The 19941-nt window shown below is 42.7% G+C and overlaps 1 protein-coding gene across 1 annotated transcript in view; it reads right to left on the reverse strand.

The window, feature by feature from the left end:
- Positions 1–19161, reverse strand: part of LOC106571468 (protein dispatched homolog 1) — a 78298-nt gene extending 59137 nt beyond the window's left edge. The window contains exon 1 of the mRNA XM_014144607.3: positions 19034–19161. The gene's annotated coding sequence lies outside the window, so the exon portion shown is untranslated. The remainder of the gene's footprint in view (positions 1–19033) is intronic.
- Between the last annotated feature and the right edge of the window lie 780 nt (positions 19162–19941).

Below are 19941 nucleotides of genomic sequence, written 5' to 3' on the forward strand. Positions count from 1 at the left end.
ATTTATTAAGTTTATTTGGAACAGTGACAATGTACAGCAAAACATAAGTCTCATAAGTGAGAAGTGATGCACTGCACCAGATTTAGTTTACAGCTAATTTACATCTGCAGTCCCCGAACTACGTCAAGAATTACTCTAGCACTTTGCTTCCTCCTTGCCATTCGCTGATCTTTTCACTGAGTATGCCATGCTGCGAATTTACATGCAAGTTAAACTCAATAAGTACAACAACAAAAAACATGAAAAGAGCACTTAAGATGCATTTTCCTAAAGTGCTTAACAGCTAAGGACAGGGAGAAAACGCAAAGCCCAGGAAGCAGATTAGCAACCGCTGCCCTTCCTGGAGCGGCGCCAAGAAGCATCTCTCCGCTGTGTCTTATTTCAACTGTTCGATTTCATGCTAGATATGTAAATTGCTTCTGAAAGTCACACTGTACACCATATGGGACTGGGTTTTAGGACAGGAAGAAATACGTAGGGATCGGATGACATGGGGATGTCAACATGGGAAATCTGCAGTGATGAAAGCGCAGAACGAACAGAAAAAAAGCAAAAAAAGGCAACACCAAAGCCAAAATAGACCGAGGTAATCCTTTCTAAACAAATCAAATAATGTCTGGCTGAAAAAGGACCGTATGGGATGCCTTTTGGACCAAAATCAGCCCTAAACCATAACATCAAGCCTCAATATTGAATCTGTGAACTACTGAAATACCTTAAGACCAAAACCCAAAACAACATTTTAGATTTTAGTAATTTAGCAGTCACTCTTATCCAGAGTGACTTACAGTTAGTGCATTAATTTTAAGATACCTACGTAGGACTACCACTTATCACAGCGAGTCATACTAAGTACATTTTTCCTCAGAGCTAGTAAGAAGGAAAACCACGCACACACACACACATCACCTTCATTCCATTGTGGGCGGAATAGCTATTAGCAAAATATGGATTATCTGTAAAGATAGACATGAATGGTGAGAGACAAACAAATATTGGGAATGACTACTATATCATTATCAGATGACATCATTTTTCACAGGAATTCTGAAGAAAGGTTAGCCTTGACGAGGAGCCATCCTGTTAGATTCAAGTTTAATATCAAACATTTGAGTGACTGATTCCCAGTTATCCACCTACAACACATTCCCTTATCTGCATTTTCTCACACTGCAAGCCCCTCCAAAAACGCCTCCATATATTTTTTTGCAGCGAAATGACAAATAAGTGTCAGTACGCGTCCGCTGACAAGGAGCAACCCTGCAGCTGTTCCTGTGCATACTGTTGGTGTTTGTGTTCCCAGGAGATGCAGACAAAGCACTTCCAGGTCGTCCTCTAACCTGCCTTCTCATTAGAGGTCAGCATATTTAAACACAACAATGACCTGCCGCTCCGAGAGACTTAGGGGGCTAAGACGCTCAGCCAGAGGCAGTTTGACCAAATGTTCTCAATCTGTCCCATCCTTCACTGCTCACTTTCATTTACTGTGGTCGTCCATCGTAAGTTGGCCTAAGACGTCCTACCCCCGTCGCCCACTCTATTATGAATCCTCCCTCCCAAGGCACTTAATGGCAAGTAATCACACATAAATTCCAAATAAGTGCCCAAGATAGATTTAGGGCGCTTGGAGGGTTTTGTCCGAAGCTATTTCTAAGGTAAACAATTAGGCTGGCAGAGGTCTGGGTATAAAGATGGCAGTGCCATTGGCTGGCAGGGAAGGCAGGCTCATTAACCCAGCAAGCCTCTGTTGTGTTCACCCAAACCAGTCCAAAAGATGTGATCGGGTGGAAACTCGGGGGAGCGATACATTTCCTCGGATATGATGGCCGAATAATGACTTCCTGCATTTAAAGCGAAAATAATACACAAAAGCAACATGCACAATGCACAATGCTGCGAAACAGCGTTTTATTGAGGCCTCTAATACCAGGAATATACTGTAATCTGTTTTTAGGGTTATGGAGACGTAGAGGGGAAGTCAACATCTGGTTCTCGTAGTCCACGCCTCTGGCCTGACAGTCTCTCTGACTCAATCAAGGAGAGGAACCATTTGGCAACGCTCTGAGGCCCAAAAACGCACCCCTCGTCTGCCTGTCTGTCCGCTCCTCTTCCTCTCCTTCAGGGTCATGTGAAAAATCCCAATTAACAGGAAACCCGAGAAACACACGTGGTTAGACGTGAACTTGGAATATGCAAAACACCAGGGCTGTTAACAAGTGCCATGTTGAAATGTGATAGACTGCGTCAGCAGGTCGTAAAACCCTCTCAAGATCAATGTAATTATGAAAGCTTACACAGATATTCCGGATAAGCGGAAGGAGAGGGTTGTGCTTTCTACCAAACAAGTGGAAGGTCTCCCCACCTGCCTTCCATTCCATCAGCTACAACAATCGTGAGTAAAAAACGTCCAAAACACCTGGAGGAGGGTGTCAACAAACACCCCTCATTCCAGGCCAAAGTGATGCACCCCATAAATCCTTTTGATTAGCTACAGTAGCACGGCTAAGTGCCACTTAAATCAAAACAAAAAAGGGGAAGTCGCTCTGACCTTGAGCTTTGGAAGTGTAATTTAACTGATCGTTACAAAAACAAAGCTGGTTGTGTTTCTGGACGAAGAGAGGGATGGAAAGAGGCGGCCGGGAGGGACGAAATTGAAAGCATGCATGCATTTTTTTTTACAAAAATGTTTGAAGCCACCATAATGAAAATGGGGAGAGATGTTTTAGAATATTCTTAGCTTTTTTTGAAAAAGATAACAGGAAGTTCATGTTTCCAAGTGAAAAATAACAGATTAAATGAACCAGAGGGGTTTTGAACAGATTAACCAGCGATGGATGTATGACCTGTGAGAAGTTTGTCAAACAAAGAATTATAGAGTACAATAGGAAAATATTACTTTTAGAAGTGTGCTCTAAAATAAACTTGAAATAAAATGATTTGCACATATATTCCATCATTGTCTTCAACAGTATGATCAATGAAAATATCACAACAGCCATAAATAAGAATGTGATTTCCCATCGAATGGCAACCAGTGGGTTCACCGTCTCCAGGGGTCCATCAAATCCCTGTGTTTACAGTACAGGAGGGATGACATGACTCAGGGGCAAGCTTGGGTGCAAGTAGACAACTGACAAAGACCAGTCTCCCATTCTAACGGATGAGGGGGCTGCCTGGTAGCATGCCATGTCCAGAAAAACACAGGAGACTCTGGAGCTCAGGTCTGGGAGAAAGCTAGCAGCTCCTTCAATACTTTACACTCCACAATCAGTGGCCTGGCCTGCTGTAAGAACTGCTGCAGATGGCTACAAGGTTCCACAGTCTAATGAGAACACATGCAGTGCCAAAGGTGGGGTGATAACCTGGAGGAGCCTGCGTCAAGGGCACCAACAGGGAAGTCAGTCAGCATTAATCCCGCCACTCCCTCTAGCCGGAAACTTCAAGAGGTGCCCTTGACTCCTGGGGTGTTTCCGTGAGAGGGCTCACGTCCGCTCTGCTCTGACAGCCAGGGACGATCAAGAACAGCATCAGTGTAAGGGTGAAGTAAGACTACCACCTCCTTGCCAAGTGTATGTATGTATGTATGTATGTATGTATGTATGTATGTATGTATGTATGTATGTATGTATGTATGTATGTATGTATGTATGTCAGTAAAAAGCTGGCTGGCCATAAGAGCTCCTCGAAAAGCTTTTGTTTTTGAAAGAGGGAGAAAAAAAGACTGTACTCGTCTCTGACAAAAAGAGGTCATGAACCAAATAAAAAAAAAAGCCAAATAAAATGACATATTGGACGAAATGTTGGGAAACTATGAGGAAATGTGCCTTTCTTCACTGTTATCACTTACGTAGACCAGGGTGGACTGAGGAGAGTAAGGGGGAAAATAAAGTCAAGCTAAAGTCAAGGCCAAAAGGCATCGTTCCATCAGGTTACCATTAAAACAACAATTTCACCTTATTGTACGATTCAAATTCTGATATCTGGAGGAAGAAGAGGAGGAGTAGGAGGAATATTGCCTTCATTTAACAGGGTGCCCAATTGAGAACACATTCTCTTTTATGGTAATGACCTGGCCAGGAGGGTACAATTATTATTATTTTTTTAAATAAAAATAAAAAAACACAGGAGACTCTGGAGCTCAGGTCTGGGAGAAAGCTAGCAGCTCCTTCAATACTTTACACTCCACAATCAGGGCCCAGACAGACCATATAAATGGGGATTGAAGAGCTGCCAGTGCTACAGAGAATCCCATTAGTAAACACTCTGACACAAGGCCTTGACTGTGGCTTAAACAGAGCCCCTCTTTAACCAAGAAAACTACCCTACAGCCGGCCCTGGGCAACGTCAAGTCAGCCACTTTACTGAGCGAGGCTGAGCTGCCATTTCAGTAGGAATCCATAACAAAATGAGCATCAGTTTAAAACGGGAGTGTAGCACTTACTATATTTCTCAATGCCAGAAACGCATGTTATAGTAACTCAGAGCAAAACTCTTAAATACATTGTTATAATATTAGCATGTTGTTCTAAAAGCTGGGTTTGAGGTTCTCCAAAATCCCACAACGCTCCACTGTCAGCGTCACACGATGAATGACAAACTTCGTAAAAAGTAGGATACATTTGTGAGAATGAGGGGGGCGAATTGGGCGTCTACTTGTCAAGCCACAGGGCCCATTTCATCCCTGAGAACTTCCACGGCTATCAACAGTGGAAGGAGGGCTTTAGGTAGAAGTCGCTTCTCAAAGTGGATGCAACACGCAACAATTTCAAAGATTTTACTGAGTTACAGTTCATATAAGCAAATCAGTCAATTTAAATAAATCAATTAGGCCCTAATCTATGGATTTCACATGACTGGGAATACAGATATGCATCTGTTGGTCACAGATACCTTAAAAAAAAGGTAGGGGGGGTGGATCAGAAAACCATTTTCCTCATGCAGCGTAACACATCTCCTTGACGTAGAGTTGATCAGGCTGTTGATTGTGGCCTGTGGAATGTTGTCCCACTCCTCTTCAATGGCTGTGCAAAGTTACTGGATACTGGCGCTAACAAACATGCTGTCGTACAAATAAATACAGAGCATCCCAAACATGCTCAATGGGTGACATTGCTGGTGTGTATGCAGGCCATGGAAGAACTGGGTCATTTGTAGCTTCCAGGAATTGTGCACAGATCCTTGTGACATGGGGCTGTGAATTATAATGCTGGAACATGAGGTGATGGCGACAGATGAATGGCACGACAACGGGGCTCAGGATGTCGTCACGGTATCTCTGTGCTTTCAAATTACAATTGTGTTGGTTGTCCGTAGCTTATGCCTGCCCATACCATAACCACACCATGGGGCACTGATCACAACGTTGACATCAGCAAAAGTTGACATCAGCTCACCCACTCGACGCCTGCGGTTGTGAGGCAGATTAGACGTACTGCCAAATTCTCTAAAACAAAGTTGGAGATGGCTTATGGTAGAGAAAATAACATTAAATTCTCTGGTGGACATTCCTGCAGTCAGCATGCCAATTGCATGCTCCCTCAAAACTTGAGACATCTGTGGCATTGTGTTGTGTGACAAAGCTGCATATTTTAGGGTGGCCTTTTATTGTCCCCAGCACAAGGTGCACCTGTGTAATGATCATGCTGTTTAATCAGCTTCTTGATATGCCACAACTGTCAGGTGAATGGACTATCTTGGCAAAGTATCAATGTTCACTAACAGGGATGTAAATACATTTGTGCACAGCATTTGAGAGAAATAAGCTTTTTTTGCATATGGAACATTTATGGGATCTTTTATTTCAGCTCATGAAACATGGGACCAACACTTTACATGTTGAGTTGATATTTTTGATCTGTGTATATTAGTTAATATACAGCACAGCTACATAGATATCTATTAGGGTCCATTATCTGCTACTTGGATTTGAACGCAGTACTAAAAAAGAAAGAAGACCTTTCAAGTTCTTACTGTTACCCTTACGGGCTACCCATTAGCCCGTAAAACAACCAAGGAAATACAAGCCAAATGTCGCCTTCGCTGTGTGTGTGAAGAGGTCTTATCAGAACCTGTCTGCTGAATGTACTTTAAATCAATCACTAAACAACCCAAAATATTTTTCTTCTATTGGTTGACATAGAAACATTTCTGGTCGTCCATCAGACTAGTGCAAGATGACAAAAAAAGCAAACAGCCAGCTCACAGTAGTGAAATGAAACGCACCATTTTAAACCACAATTAAATCAAATACTTCATTTCAGCGAAAACATTGGCTACCGCTATCAAAACCACTATTCCTTTGAGGGGACGGAACGCATGTTAAATCGTTTGTTGGCAGCCGCTGTGCCTTTCAGCCCAATTTATGGATGGGCTCAGACTTCACAAAGGCCTCTGTTGACTGAAACAAAAGAAATGGATTAAGCTGACCCCGAAGCCTTTCCATCCCAGTCCCACCTTCTGCATGGTGACCCAATCAGCAGGCCCTCAGGGGCCAGACACTTGGGCCCGATCCAAGACTCTTGCGTACGTAGCGCCACTTCCCGCCCTCATGGTTCTCTCTGGTTTGTGTCAGTCTAATGAACAGTTTCTTAACTGTTCGGAGCCAAGCAGATGGAACTCTGGGAAGATTTACAGCACAGAGAACGAGGGGGTATGAAATCCACTCCTAGGTTCTGGCCAGCGAATACAGCTTACATTTGCACATTTTTTCAATTTATCTCTTATTGAATTAAGGGGTTCAGACTCTTGGACGCCTTTCAGTAGGAAACGTAGAGGACTAAAGTACTGCAATTTTCTTAAAGGCTTCAGCTCGGACGTGATAAATGACGGCTATGGAAGCGGAGTTTCAGGCTATGAGTCAGCAATGGAGAGGGCAAGCAGGTTAGGGTCCCATCAGGCCACGATAGGAGAAGGAGCTTCTCTATAGTGGGTGGGTCACTGACATGATCATTCAGACCATGTTTCCATCCACACAGCCTCTGAATTCCATCACTAGGCATATTCTAATGGGTCTCCATGGAATTACTACTACTACTACTACTACTACTACTACGGAATGGATGCCAAGAAGAAGCAACGAATGACTGAAAAGGGTTCAGTCAAATAAGGCATGCCTACTGCAGAGAGATTGAGAAAGCATAACGCTTTCATAGAAGAAGACTGCTGGGAACTGACATTTTCAGAAGAAAAAAAAACTCATCGTAAAACCAAAAACGGTTGAATATTCATTGAGAGTGTCGCTATTTCGGGCATACCAGATGATCTTAACAAAATCCTGTTTTAAAAAGGGGAGCGCTATGTCACTTCATTATTAGTTTTGCCATACTTAGCCCATCTCATGATAATCTATACTAAAGCTAATTGCTATTTTGAAAGAGTGCATGCTAAGCTGAAGTTTGAGCCCAGCACACAGGGAGTGAGAACAGACTCTGGCGGCGATCAGGGGGCACCATATGTCTCCATGCTTTAACGGCTTGGGCCAGCAAGCTCTCTAGGGACCTCCATATACCCACATAGGCCTAACTGCTTTGGCAGACAAACCAGAGACACTATTCAGAAAACGCATCCTTGACCCTGTCACCAAACACCTGTTCCAAACATCCTGCCTGCAAGGGGAGGAGGATGGAGGGCTCAGCCTCAGGGCGGCTTTTTCAACTGGAGACGGACTGGTCAACCTCACGATTATTGATTTCTATTCTCTGTCTACAAATGGTGTGAAACCCCAGGAAATAGCCTAATCTCCTCAGAAAACTACAATGGAAACAGGCAAAACAGAATCACTTCTAAACACATTTTAAGTTTATAAAAAGAGGTAAAACCCCAGCCTCCTGAAGTCTCTTGGAAATCACATGCAAGGTGCTGAAAGTGCCTCTTTAGTGAGTTACATATTCCATGTGCACACCATTACTCAACATAGCTTCCTTCCACTGATTCCTATGGGAACCTGGCCTTTCACTGTTAAGCACTAATGGGCTCTCACAGAGTACCTTTCTCAGTCTGCTGCAGTGTGTGTGTGTGTGTGTGTGTGTGTGTGTGTGTGTGTGTGTGCGTGCGTGCGCGTGCACGCACTTCTTCCCCTCCTTTTATGGTCAATGTCACCTCTCTATCAAGACATATCCTCAGCCCGAAAAGCACAGACTTCAATTAATGGTTGAGATTGGAGTCAAGCGGGGGCAACTGCTATATCCTCAGTCCAGCTTTATTGATTGTCAGAGTCATCTCAGGCGGAAGGCGAGACATGAATTTAAAGTGAGTCTTTGATGCAAGGCATCAGCCCAGTGCCCTGACGTCATTGACTAAATTTACAGCCTTTAGACAGCAAAAGAGACATAGCTGCCAGGAATGGGCAGTCGAGGATCGGATGCTTCATGGGCCCGGACAGGCTTACACTGATGATACCCCACTGACAAAGACAAGCTGTGACTGTGTTCTTTACTCACACAGCATTCTTTATCACAATAACATGGAGGCCAAGACACCTACACAACGAGGTGTTCATCCATCAAACACCCCCAGCCCTATACAGTACCAAATGGATCTGTCTCTATTGACGAGGTCAAAGGTGAGAGAAATAAAAACACAGCCTTTTGAGATTGGTGCGGGGTAACTGAGCCCTGGCTCGGAGGCACATGAGCCAAATGGGATTGGACAAGCTCAAGAGCCCGGGTCAGACAGCAGTTAGAAACATGTGTCCCAGAGAAAAAGCCTGCGAGGGATCAGCATTCTGTGTTTTGTGCAACAAACCCTAATGAGATTTTTCTCTGCGGGAGAATAAGGCCCTGTCTTTGGGGATCGGGTCGGTAAGATAAACACTGATGCAGTCACCCCTCACAACCCCAGGCCTCGCAGCCAAATAGCATTCATGCGGGCCAAAGCAAGACAAGCTTTTGGAAATGTGTCCTCGGGTTAGTGTTGGCGGGGCTGGATCCTCCTTAACGTCACTCATGTTCATGGAATATTTACAGGTAATGAAGAATGAATATTTGGCACATTTAGCTCAGACGAAGCTGAGCTGAGATCAGAGTTTGATTATAGGTCTATGGTCCTCTCAACAGGTTACAACAAGTACAGTATGACAAATACATGTAGAGCTCTTTCCATACTGGCCAACTAACTCCCCATCCAATTTCCCTGCAAGAACTTTGAAAGAATACAGTGTGTCCTGCAGGTAACCAATGAAACTTATTGAAAGAGGGGGGAAGTTTCAAAGAGATTTCCATCTTTCTCATCTCTCTTTGAGGTCAGTCCACCTGAACTGCATTATCCCCCCCCCCCCCCTTTTCTTCCTGGGGGAAAGGGGGAGGGTGATGGTTTGTAGCAATGGTCAATTTAAAAGTCAGATAGCCATATATTACAATAACGTGCTCTGACAACTCTATTGACTCCAGTCCACATTTTTGGGGAAATAAAACAGTGGAACTAATATACAACACCTGTTTCTTTTCAGCATCCCCAGTATATCAAATATACAAACAGTGACAGCTGCGCCGCAGACTGAGATGGCAGTACCGGGCAATGCGAAAGACAGAGCCATGCGTTGTTCTCTCTGCTTTATCCTATGGGCCCTGGTCAAATAGCTGAGAGCAGAGTGTAATGGTTAAGTCTAATATTTCACATATGACTTTTGAGGAGCACCATGCACTATCGATTTCTTCCATCTAAGCAGAGATTCAGAGAAGCAGCCCTATCGGGAGCCTGGTTTCAATTATGGGCTCCGTAAAGCCCTGTGATAGAGAGCTGACGTGATATACTGCCTGGTAGAGGCCAGGATCCATTCCCTCCGCCTGCCTGCTGACGACCCACATGCCATTGTGCCAGGTGAACGCTGAGGGAAGTTTTATACAGAGACCATCAAGCAAGGACAGGTTTATAATAGAGGACCGTGATATAGTGAGGTGATGGTGCTCTATCCCAGTACCTAGGATGGCGTCTAGAAATTAACATCGTAAACTTCAGGCTAGAATTGATGGAGGGATCCATTCAGCTGTAACCGAAGGTTAAAGACAAGTGGATGTGAAAGTAGTTGAAGGGACTTGAGTTCTTCCTCATTTGGAAAAGGAGAGGAAAACAGATATAAAAGAGTGGCAGTTGAATATAAAACTGTCAGTTATTAAAAATGATCTTGGAAATTGTTCCAGTTCCACTACCTTCAAAATCACAGGCCAAGAGCCTCTACAAAGACAATGGTGAAATGAATCAAACTTATTCCGTTTACCTTATCTTCCCAATGCTGAAGGACTCATTTGTCATATAGTCAATGGCTACTTTGCTGAGGTCACTAAGTAGGCTTTGCCTCCAGAGCCACTGGCTTGAAGTTGAAGGGTCATGAACTTGCAGGGAACTTCAGGTGGATTCGACTCATCCTCCCATAAATGATCTAAGGCCTGGATACAGTCTAATTACTCCAGTCTCAGTCCTTTCAATCTGACAGTTGAAGTCATGCAATCTTACTCAATCTCAGCGTTTCCAATAACAAAGGGATATTTCCGTAGTGATTCCCCATCAGTTCTCCTACACAAAAAAAGACTAAACTCCACATAAGAGATACAACTTCACGTGGTTTATCCATGCCACGTTTTAGTATGAAATCGCTACAGGGAGATGAGAAGTGGCAATGTGTTTGACTCAAGTGGGAGCAGGGTCTAGATCCGCCCGTCTCTCTCCTTCTCATCTAGATGAGAGTCACTCACTGATATGAGCTGTAGATGGAAAGTGTGCAGTCAAGCCTTTAGTGGCACCAACCAGTCAGTTTCACCCATGTCAGATGGAAGATGTCTTGAGATGTCTTGAGCCAAACTAGATCAACTAGGAATAGCCTCAAAAACTGGAGACATTGACTATTTGCAAAAATAACCCCAAAGATCTCTCCAATTCTACAAATGAACATGAAGGGGAATTGGGCTTCTGAAAATGACATTTCAAATGACCGTAAGAAAGCTCTATGGCGCGTCCTGAGAGTGCTGATAGCTCCAGATCACCACCACAGGACTGGTGCATATTCAGCAGTACGTCTGAAATGAGGCCATAAACAGCTGTTAGAGCCAGATGTCCGGTCCAGTTGTTCAACGGTGGCAGGGGTGGAAGAGGGTTTGGAAAGATACCCTTCCGAGATGCTCCTCCTATACGGACAGACACTCCAGAGAGAGAAACAGTAACAGTCTATCTGTGTTCTGTGCTGGAGTTGGCCAGGCATACTAGACTCGAGGAATTTACAATCAAGGCCATAGTCCACACAGCAGTCCACAAAAGGGAGCAGTTGTCTGTTGTGAGGACGAGCCATTCCAAAGCCCTGACCGCTCCGTTTAACTATTAGCGTTTCACCAGGATATTTTAGTTAATGAAACCTCTTTATTGACCAATTAAATAGATAAGCAGATACAAAACAAAACTTTTGGTCTTACAAATCTTCAAAAGAAGTGGCTCTAGTGATTTACTCTCCCTCTCTTAATTTCAACATGTATTCATTGATTAGGCTACAGGCATTTTAATATGGTTGACATTACAGTGGCATTCCACAATAAGACACAAGCCATCTTCAATCATCTAAAAAAATAAATAACTATCCTTACAGATACTTCATTATTTTGGGTCACATTTTTCTTCTGAGCACCTGGACACAAAGCAGAATTTTAAGCCCAAGGGCAGTAAATAGGTCACGGTTCCCTGAAGACTAGGCCTACCTCCTGCATCTAGGAAACTTCAACCACCCCTCCCTATCCACCAGCCAGGATGTGCTCCCCTCCTCTCACGTTAACAGTCCCTACGACCAGTCAGGAGTATATCTCTGAGTTTATGCCTTTTTCAGATTATTGTTTGAGTCCACACAGCAGTCCACAAAAGACCTCAGGCCTGATCCCGTTTTTATACCCACATTTTTATTTTGTTGGTTCAGTTAACTTGGTGTTCATGAGGAAAAGTAAACATTTATTGATTGATGATGCCATTGCCAAAAATATTTACAAGCTGGGCAAATTATTGCCCCCCCCCAAGAAATATGAAATCATACTGGGGGTTCTCCTTCTACCACAGCTTAGACAAACTCTCTGTTGTTGAGTCAGCATGACTGCCCCCTTGTGGGCATAGTGGAAAACGCCTCAATTCTGTGTGGATTTCCTCACCTGAGACTGATCTACTCTAAGTTTATCATTTTGAACAAACTATTTTTTTAAGGAGTAAAATACAAACATACTCCATTAGACTAAACAATAGAAACTGTTGTGAAGACTGAGCCTAATTTAGGGCGTCTGACTGGCCTGTTTGTATTCATGTGAAACATGCAAGGGGGAGTGTTTTAGACGTATTAAAGGTTCTCAGACCATGGCAGAATGTAATCTCTGTGTTCTGGCCTTCAGTTCTGACAGCATATGATCTCATATGATCTCATTCCACTGGTCTCTGGAATCACTGATAAAAACACAACATTTGCAAAATAGAGTTCTAATCAGTGGAATATTATGAGATTCTCTGCGTTCTTTAACCTCAAACATATATAACAGAAACACTACAATACATAGGTTAGTGACATGAGTGGATAAGGGAAACATCTCTAGAAGAAAAGGGATCAGCATTCCTCTTAAGATGATATAAGTTCAACTGCAAAGACAACATGTTATGTAAAGCATTGAACTGTATCACAGCCGTTTATTAAACAGTAGGGGTTTAAGAATTCAATGTTGACCATTTGAGAAACACAAAATCACATCATCATTTAATGGCATGCAGAATCCACTCATGTTTTGTTTCTCAACTGATGCTGGCTATTGCCTTTCCAGTTCTTTCAGAGACCGAAGTGGAGACAATAGCAGGCATAGCCAAAAACCCAGCATTCAGACTTACGTTCAGAGCAGGAGGTGACGTTCTGCCACAAGGGAAATTAAGCCTACCAAATTCTGTTTTCTCAACTGCTGGTCTGTCATGTAATGGGCTGGCCATTCTCATCCCAACAACTTTATCTAGAGGGGGTGAAAAATGTGGTCATCCAGCAGCCCCTCATCCAGCAGCCCCTCATCCAGCAGCCCCTCATCCAGCAGCCGTGTTGGGAACTGGATAGTGTGTAACCCCAGGAGGAAGACCCCCCATCTGTAGAATTTACTCCCGTAGTAAATTGTGAGGCATCTGTGCTTGGGCAAACAGACCTACAGGGGCTCCCTGTGCCTCAGATTCAGGGATTCTCCTTTAGTGATGTGGAGAGCAAGGAGAAGCCACCTGGCTGTACTAGAACCATCCCACTGCCCTAGGCCCTAGGGGGACAGGGGCCACAGAGCAAGGCTCATGTCTCAATGTCTGCATCAAAAAAAAACTGCATCTTCCTTCTCCCTGGTTTCGTGTAGGCTAACCACTCACACAATATAAAAGCCGGCTTTCTGGTTCTCTCTGTTGTGGAAGCATTATTTTACAAAGTTAGGCCAGACTAATGTGTATGAATCAGAATTCTATAGGTCTAACAAAGATTTAGATAAAAACCCAGTTTCAATGTTATTGAAGTATATCTTGTACCTGGAGATTGTTACATTTGTGAAAGAGCTGGCAAAAAGATGTGATATTACTATGCCCTACAAGTCTCTCTTCTCTGACTCAGTCTCTCAAGCACTAGGCCTAATTACCCAATTAGAACAGCAAACACTCAGCTAGGGAGGTGCTGGTTATTTCCATGTTCATAATGTTAAGTAGGCATTAGAAATGGATCATTGAGTTAATGCTTAAGAAACACTTCCACCAACAAACTACAGTGTGGGGCACCCAACTACAAGTGCCCTACAATTAGCATAGCCAAGCTGTGTTTACACTAGTATAGCCCCCTAGAACTAATAGATATACCAGAACTGAGCTGACCCTCACAGCCAGACCCATTCTTTTGTGATTTATGTTCTGTTTGTAATAAAGCTGGATGAGGCGGCATTACATTAAATCAAGAGTTTCACCCTTCCTTCTTTACGTCTCATAGCACGAGCCCAAAAAAGGTACTTTTGGAGGCATTGGGTGTGTGCGTCAAAGGAGTCTATTTAAATTAGTGCTCCTTCCAAGAGTTTTCCTTGCAAAGAGTCGGAAGCAAGGGGCACTTTTAGGTAGTGGTGGCAATAGAGAGCAATAGTAATGGAGTATTTGTGTAGGCACTAACTCCGTCATGGCTCATTGGCCAAAGCCTATGGGGAAATGAATGGGGGTTTTGGATAAACGCAGAAAATAAGGTATGTGGTAAACACAGGCTTAGGAGATCTTATACGTTTTGTTCTATAATCTTCATCAGCTAACATAACTTTTGTGAATTTATGTAATCAAAACAAGCACAAAGGCTTCAGAATTCATACATATTAACTAACTGATTATCTCAGAGAGCAAAACGTATTAGATCTCCTAAGCCTGTTTTTCAGCATTTATCCCAAAACCCTATTCTTTCCCCATTCATTTCCCCCCATACGAAATGCCGAACAAACCAGAGGTAACTCATTTCCGTTTTTTAGGACTACAAGCCGGCGAGCTCTATTTATGAGGAAACCAACAAAGAACAAGAATAACGACTTGAAGCCGAGCTCGTGGGTGAATTCATTTTGAAATTGGAACTCCCTCACCATTTCACACCCTACATGCAGGTGTTCAAATAAATGGCTGGAGCGAAAGTGATGTCACTGCTTTATGACAACGCAAGATCAAAGACCAATTACAAACCACATTTAAAACATTTCAGATAAAACAGCCGACACGAGACGTTGCAAAACCAGACCGTTCAGAATAAACAAACTTTGTTCTAAAACTGTCACGTCTCATCTTAGAAAAACCCAACTAAAAATCATTGACATAGGCTATAAAGCCTACATTGGTTAAAAGGTAGAATCCTTAGTTGCTACATCCATTTTTGGATTTATAAAATAATGATATATAGGCCTACCAATTGATTTAAAAAATATATATATTTACACTGAACAAAAATATAAATGCAACAATCAAAAAAAGTGTTGGTCCCACGTTTCATGAGCTGAATTGTTTAGATGCACAAAAAGCTTATCTCTCACATTTTGTGCACAAATTTGTTTACATCCCTGTTAGTGAACATTTCTCCTTTGCCAAGATAATCCATCCACCTGACAGGTGTGGCATATCAAGACACTGATTAAACAGCTTGATCATTACAGAGGTGGACCTTGTGCTGGGGACAATAAAAGGCCACTCTAAAATGTGCACAGATGTCTCAAGTGTTGATGGGAGTGTGCAATTGGTATGCTGACTGCAGGAATGTCCACAACAGCTGTTGCTGAGGAATTTTATGTTCATTTCTCTACCATAAGCCGCCACCCAAGTCTTTTTGGAGAATTTAGCAGTACGTCCAACCGGCCTCACAACGTGTATGGCGTCGTGTGGGCAAGAGGTTTGCTGATGTCAACATTGTGAACTGAGTGCCCCATGGTGGCCGTTGGGTTATGGTATGAGCAGGCATAAGCTACAGACAACGAACACAATTGCATTTTATCGATGGCAATTTTAATGCACAGAGACACCACGACGAGATCCTGAGGCCCATTGTCATGCCATTCATCTGCCGCCATCACCTCGTGTTTCAGCATGATAATGCACAGCCCCATATCACAAGGATCTGAAGACAATTCCTGGAAGCTGAAAATGTCCCAGTTCTTCCATGGCCTGCCTACTCACATTGTGTTGAAAGTCCCAAATTGTTTGCATAGTCAACTTACACACAGCTGTGACACACACACACACTTATCCCACCAGACACGCCACCAGGGGCTTTTCATAGTCCCCAAATCCAGAACAAATTCAAGAAAGCGTACAGTATTATATAGAGCCCTTATTGCATGGAACTTCCTTCCATCTCATATTGCTCAAATAAACAGCAAACCTGGTTTAAAAAAAACAGATAAAGTAACACCTCATGGCACAACGCCTCTCCCCTATTTGACCTAGATAGTTTGTGTGTATGCATTGATATCTAGGCTACATGTGACTTTTTAAAAATGTATGTAGTTCTGTGCTTGAGCTGTTCTTGTCTAATGATGTTCTGTATCATGTTTTGAGTGGACACCAGGAAGAGTAGCTGCTGCTTTTGCAACAGCTAATGGGGATCCTAATATAATACCAAATACCCATTGACCATTTGTAGGATGCTCTGGATTGACGTGTGTTCCAGTTCCCGCCAATATCCAGCAACTTTGCACAGCTATTGAAGAGGAGTGGGACAACATTCCACAGGCCACAATCAACAGCCTGATCAACTCTATGCGAAGGAGCTGTGTCAAGCTGCATGAGGCAAATGGTGGTCACACAGATACTGACTGGTTTTCTGATCCACAGTCCTACCTTATTTAAGGTATCTGTGACCAACAGATGCATATCTGTATTCCCAGTCATGTGAAATCCATAGAGTAGGGCATAATGGATGCATTTAATTTCACTGATTTCCTTATATGACCTGTAACTCAGTAAAATCATTGAAATTGTTGCATGTTGCGTTTATATTTTTGTTCAGTATAACTTGTAAATGCCTCAAGAGCTTAGTTCAACTGTTGTACCCCATCAGAACCCCAAAAATAAGCTTATTTTACTCCAGTGTTTGGAAACGAAAGTAAATATAAACAAACACTGTACAACCTCAAAACATGGTTGCAACTATAATATTGATATAATGGATGGTCAGTCCTTGCATCCATAGCTCTGTCTATGAATTTGAGCGTGGTTAAATTGAGGCTGATCCCTCAGCTTTTTACCGAAACAGAGGTGGGGGTGTCAACTTGTTATTGTTTCAATTAGCCTAAGGATTCTAGCTTTAACTGTGTTTTATGGTATTTCCATACCATGTATTCCTGACAACATCCAGCACATAATTGTACAAAAATGGCAGTGGAATTCTTGGCATCATATCCACCTTTGCCAAGTCTACATTCTAGCCACTTGTGGAGACAGTGTCTAATGCAATAGGCTATATCAATCTAACCCATGACAAATTGGCTAGTTAGCTTTTTGTGGTATCAATGAGCGATCATTTTTTGTCAAATTTGGTCAACCAAAATATAATTGCTAATGGAATAGAAGTTCCATAATAGTTAGGTTGTCATGAATGCATTGATATAAGTGGACACACGTGGTATTTCGGCAACTTTGAAAAAACGACTTTATATTGGAGTTGTGTCTTGTCAGAGTCATCATGGATATAACCCGTTTTAGCATGGACATTGCCATTAAGGGCTTCCACCATTTTAAAGTAGTCAACTGGGTGGGGACCTTACCTGTCACCCTAGACCCACTTCAGTTTGCTTACCTCCCCAATAGAGCCACATACGATGTAATCGCCATCACACTGCACACCGCTCTATCCCACCTGGACAAGAGGAATACCTATGTAATAATGCTGTTCATTGACTATAGCTCACGCTGTGCAACTGGGTCCTGGACTTCCTGGCGGACCGCCCCCAGGTGGTGAAGTTAGGAAACAACACCTCCACTTCACTGATCCTCAACACTGAGGCTCTACAAGGGTGCACGCTCAGCCCCCTCCTGTTCTCCCTGTTCACCCATGACTGCATGGCCAAGCACGTCTCCAACTCAATCAAGTTTGCAGACGACAACGGTAGTAGGCTTGATTACCAACAATGACGAGACAGCCTACAGGGAGGAGGTGAGGGCTCTGACAGTGTGGTGCCAGGAAAATAACCTCTCACGCAACATCAACAAAACAGATGATCGTGGACTTCAGGAAACAGCAGAGGGAGCACCCCTATCCACATCGATGGGACCGCAGTGGAGAAGGTGGAAAGCATCAAGTTCATCAGCATACACATCACTGACAAACTGAAATGGTCCACCCATACAGACGGTGAGGTGAAGAAGGCGCAACAGCGCCTCTTCAACCTCAGGAGGCTGAAGTAATTTGGCTTGGCACCTAAAACCCTTACAAACTTTTACAGATGCACAATTGAGAGCATCCTGTCGGGCTGTATCACCACCTGGTACAGCAACTGCACCGCCCGCAACCGCAGGGCTCTCCAGAGGGTGGTGCGGTCTGCACAACGCATCACCGGGGGCAAACTACCTGCCCGCCCAGGACACCTACAGCAACCGATGCCACAGGAAGGCCAAAAAGATCATCAAGGACAACAACCACCCAAGCCACTGCCTGTTCACCCCGCTATCATCCGGAAGGCGAGGACAATACAGGTGCGTCAAAGCTGGGACCACATCAAAGCTGGGACTGAGAGCATGAAAAACATCTACTATCTCAAGGCCATCAGACTGTTAAATAGCCATCCCTAGCACATTAGAGGCTGCTGCCCTATATAGATAGACTTCAAAATCACTAGTCACTAATGTTGACATATTTTGAATTACTCATCTCATATGTATATACTATATCTTAGTCTATGCCGCTCTGACATTGCTCGTCCATATATGTATATATCCTTAATTCCATTCCTTTATGTAGACTTGTGTGTTGGGTATGTTGTTAAATTGTTAGATATTACTTGTTAGATATTACTGCACTGTCGGAGCTAGAAACACAAGCATTTCGCTACACCCACAATAACATCTGCTAAACACGTTTATGTGACCAACACAATTTGATTGCCTTGAATTGGAAGCAATCAGCCAACGAAGAAGAAAATTGACAACTTTAAAATGGGGATGGCCTCTGACGCTTCCCATGCTGTCACAGACACTACGATGGCACAGATACATAGATGAGTCCTATCTATCTCTATGGCGCTTTCTGCCCTCTAATTGGCTAGAATGGTCCTACCTGATCTCGCCTCCCTTTTGATGCCATGTATTTTCATTGTTAGAGCGGTCACTTGACTGTCTTGTCAATATAATCTAGCATCCCATGCGAACACATTGATGATTTTTTTCACAGTAGGTAACTAACGCAAGCTAGCAAAGGTTACATGTACACATAGCTAGCAATGGCAAGCTAAGCTAGCAAGACTAGGAGGGGCAATGAATGTAATTAGTTGTTGCAGTATATTTTGCTAGCAGTCATAACACAGGGATTATTTATAACAAAAGAGTAAAAGCATGTATGGTTTCTTACTTTAGTTCATCCCGACAAAGATGGGTGCTTGCCTGAGTGTAGTTAGTCAATCAAATAGCAGTGTGTGGAAAAACTAGCACCAAGCACTATGTGTAAACGATGCGCCTCTAACTTCCGGTAGGCAGCGTTTCTTCCTAATGACTTTCAAAATAAGAGTTGTCCAAAAGTGTCGACTTAGATATCCTTTTTTTTTTTTTTTTTAACTATAATAGCAACTGACCTGAATTAACGAGAACCTGAAATATTTCATATATATATATATATATATATATATATATATATATATATATATATATATATATATATATATATATATATACACACACACATATAAGAATTAATGAAAATGTATGAATATGTATCAAATTGAATTGTTTCTAAAAGCTAAAAAAAAAAAACACTAGTACCTCTACGAGTACCATGTCTCTTCAGCTAACATTCCACTCCTTGTCATTGCCAGAGACTGGCCTTTCGGCAATCTCAACATTCAATAGAGTTAAATAGCAATGGCGTCTTTTTGTAGGCACAAATCCGCCATTGCTCATTGCTAGAAATAAAGTTTGTATTTTCCATGACATGTGGACCCTCAAATAGAATTAATAGCAAAGTAAAAAAAACTAACATTTAGCCTTTAACTAGGCAAGTTGTTGTATTTTGAGACGTAAAATTAAAACTAAGACGTGTTTGGAAATGCAGTATGTATTCACTTAGATCATTTAGAAACTAAGCTAGGCATAGCCATGGAAAATAAGGGTGCTGCAGCACCCCCTGAAAAATCAAAAACTCTATATAGTACCAGTCAAAAGTTTAGACACACCTACTCATTCAAGGCCTTTTCTTTATTTTTACTATTTTCTACATTGTAGAATAAATAACACATATGGAATCATGTAGGAACCAAAAAAGTT

This window comes from Salmo salar, chromosome 15 (genome assembly GCF_965601325.2).
Source record: "Salmo salar chromosome 15, fSalSal1, whole genome shotgun sequence".
Lineage (NCBI taxonomy): Eukaryota > Metazoa > Chordata > Actinopteri > Salmoniformes > Salmonidae > Salmo > Salmo salar.